The sequence below is a fragment of the Carcharhinus amblyrhynchos genome, chromosome 21 (genome assembly GCF_965287045.1).
Source record: "Carcharhinus amblyrhynchos chromosome 21, sCarAmb.v2.hapA, whole genome shotgun sequence".
Classification (NCBI taxonomy): Eukaryota; Metazoa; Chordata; class Chondrichthyes; order Carcharhiniformes; family Carcharhinidae; genus Carcharhinus; species Carcharhinus amblyrhynchos.
Window position 1 is genome coordinate 20363075 of NC_137344.1, and position 3857 is coordinate 20366931.

Genomic DNA, 3857 nt, shown 5'->3' on the forward strand with positions numbered 1-3857 from the left:
TTGTTTGCCAATAAATTGCTGTTTGGTATTCAAAACTGTTGTTTTTTTTCACAGAAAACACTAGTGCAAAGCAGTGTAAAATGTTGGAAAAACGAGAGGTAAATTCACTACCCGTCAATCATTAAGATTATGAAGGCTCCGGTTTTGACCCCCAGAGTGCATTGTGGTGGCTGATTCACACATGGGGTTATGGGGTAACAATTGGCTTCAATGTCCAAGAATTAGGGATGAGGAAAGTTTGATAATGTTCTTTATCCTGATTGCCATCTAGCTGAGAAATGCAGATTTGGATTGATGACGGCTCTGTTTTCACCAGATGGCACTTACTGCTGAGGGTGACACAGAAACAGTGTCCATTGGGCAGAATGGTGGCACAGTGGTTAGCACTGCTGCCTCACAGTGCCTGGGACCCAGGTTCAATACTGACCTCAGGCCACTGTTGGTGCGAAGTTTGCACCTTCTCCCTGTGATTGCGTGGCTTTCCTCCCACAGCCCAAAGATGTGCTGGTTAGGTGGATTGGCCATGCTAAATTGCCCCTCAGTGTCCAAAGATGTGTAGGTTAGGGGGATTAGCAGGGTGAACGTGTGGGATTACAGGGAAAGGACCAAGGTGGGATTCTCTGTCAGTGAGTAGGTGCAGACTCAATGGGCCAAATGGCCTCCTACTGCACTGTAGGATTCTATTAGGCCTAATGCTTGTTGATCTACCATCACTGAGGAAGATGACTTCTTCAGAAGAGAGAAGGAAATAGGAGAGGAAAAGAATGATGAAGAAATGGTACATGATACAACAGTGAGAAGTGGGGTTCTTGCTGATGGTTGGAGTGATATCCTTTAATGAAGTTGTCCGTGCCTACATTCAAATTGACTTACACAATTTTGGGCTTGTGCTGATGAGAAGTAAATCACATTTGTGCCACGCAAGTGCCAGACATTATCTGCAATAAGTGAGTATCCAACAACCTCTGCTTGACATTCAACAACATTATTATCAGGAAATCCCCTACCATCAGCCTTCCAGGAGTCACCACGAACCAGAAAACCAACTGGATTAGCCACATAGATACTGTGGCTACCAGAACAGGTCAGTAACTTCAGTATTTAGTGTACAGGGCACAACTTTTACATTTTCAGTTGATATGAAACTTGGGAGTAGGCTAATGTAGAACGTCAAAAGGACATGGACAAGTTGGTGAAATGGGCAGACAGGTGGCAGGTGAAGTTTAATACAGGGAAATGTGAAGTGATGTATTTAAATAGGAAGAGCATGGAGAGACAACAAAAAATAAAGGATACAATTTCAGGGTGCTGGAGGAGAAGGACCTGGGTGCATATGTGTATAAGGACAGGTAGAGAAAGTTAATAAACCGCACAGTATCCTAGGCCTTGGTAAAAGGGGCACAGTATACAAGAGCACGGAGGTTATATTGAACTTGTATAGAAACTGCTTTGGCTCTGGCTGGAATATTGCATCCAGTTCAGTCACTGTACTTTGGGAAAGATGTGAAGACATTGGAGAGAGTGCAGAAAAGATTCATAAAGTTTCCAGGATGAGGAACTTAAGTTATAAAGATGGATTGGAGAAATTAAGACTGCTTTCCTTGAAGAAAGGAAGATTGAGAAGAGGTTTTCAGAATTATGAGGGATCTGGACATAGTAGATAGGAATTGTTCTCAGTCGTGAAAAGATTGAGAACAAGAGGGCACAGATTTAAAGTAATTTGTAAAAGAAGCAAAAGCAATGAGAAAATAAATGTTCACACAGTGAGTGTCTATGGTCTATTCTCAGGAACTCAGAAATGTGCTAGAGGCAGGATCAGTCAAGGCATTAAAATGAGAACTAGACTTATTTGAAGGGTTATGGGGAGAAGGCACTGAGTGAATTGTTCCTTCTGAGATCTAGTACAGACATGATGGGCTGAATGTTCTCCTGCATTGTGGGAATTCTGAGAGTGGCTCACATTCTGACTCTGCAAAGGCTTTTCACCACTTACAAGTCAGGCATGAGTGGGGAAAATGAGAGCTCTAATGCTTTTTTCTCACTATATCCTTATGTACTCATATACTGGGAAACAAGTTTGTGGGGGTTGTGACTGGTTTAATTGGAGACAGATAGACTGCAAAGGTCTAACATCAATAAAGGCAATGTGAAGGCAAGTGGTTATAAATAGTAACTAACAGAGCCAGGAGAGCTTGAGTAGGAACTTACATAAAGCAAATAAAAGAAGTGGCTTAAAGTTGGTTGCTGTATTTCCAAAGGAACATGTAATTGAAAGATTGTAAATAGATGAGACAAAATATCAGTAGTTTAATTTTGAAATATAATAGCGATAAGCTTAAACACAAAGGGTTGATCAATTCTGGGCAAAGGAATTTCTAAGGAATTGTAGAAAACAATAGAGTGCAAGATCAAAGGGCAAAGCAGATCTAAGGAAACATTGAAGACTGTTTTGGGATAGTGGTTATGAGATCTTGATTAAGACAGTGTGGATGAAACCAGACTTGTGAACACCAGTTTGCTGTTGGCCTCAGGAAGAACCGAAAGAGCAGCAGGACATTATATAGTAACATTACTGGAATTTTATAGATTAGAAAAGGACTGTTGCCATCAAAAGGGGGGTTTAGCTTTGAGTTTATTCAAGTTAAAATCTTTGACAAAGTATTGGAAAAGTACTGTTAGCTGTGCAATGGTGTTCTTGTTTTTCTAAGTGTTATTTTCTTTTTTCTTTTAATGAATGTTTGATTTTAATATACAAAATCGTCACAATTGGTCTGAAAGTTACTTATCTTGACTTCAGAAAACTCCTCATAATATATCAATTCCAAAATTGTTCTGGCAGCTGATTCATGTTTCCTTTGGCATATACCATTTACTATGCCATAACAAATGTGAGGAAACAGTGTCAATTTGCCTGAATGAGTGTAACTGCAGAAACGCCAACACAGGACAATGGTCAGCGTTCCACTACCAGCTTAAACACCATAGCTGGAGTGTGTCCAATCTGCGCTGAACACATGACAGGTGCCAAAATCACCTGTGGTTTGATTTACTGTCAAAGCACCACAATCTTGGAGAATGCCAGTTTCTGAGTGCATCTGTAAGCAATTGTAGGAAAAGGTGACCTCATCTTACAGTCTTCTGATCAGAATGCACCACCAATACTGTGCGCAGTTCTGGATCAAAGAAACAAGAGTAGCTTTGATGCACTGTGGTAGTGCAGAGGCTGTTCACCAGCCATGAGCCAGTGGTAAGAGAAGAGACTGACTAATCAGCCTGGAAAGTAGTTATCTAATAGGTGATTTTACAGAGTTATATGTGATAGTAAATGATAAGGAGCATACTGATGTGGAAAGCCATAAGTTAAACTGTGGAAATTGGATGAAAGATCGCAGGTTTCAAACAATAAGAGGGCTATTCTAGGGCTGGTATCTAGAATTATTCTTCATGCAGAGGGCGAACAACATTTGGAGTGGACTTCCAAATAGCACAGTGAAGGTAAAATCTCCAGGATTGTTTAAGAAACAATTGACTGCAACGGTGGATGGACTATAGAATATGGATGGAAAAATCCAGATGGGCCAAATGGCCTACCTTGTCTGTAAGCATCTTGTGATAACCAATATTCTGGGGGTTACTATTGACCAGAAACCTAACTGGACTAGACTAGCAACTGAACTGGACTAGCCATATAAACACTTGGCTACAAGAGCAGGTCAGAGGCTAGGAATAACTCACATTTTGACTACCCAAAGCTCCACCATCTACAAGTCAGGAATTTGATGGAATATCCTCCCCTTGTCTGGATGAATGCAGCTCCAACAATGGTCACGAAGCTCAACACCATCCAGGACAAAGTA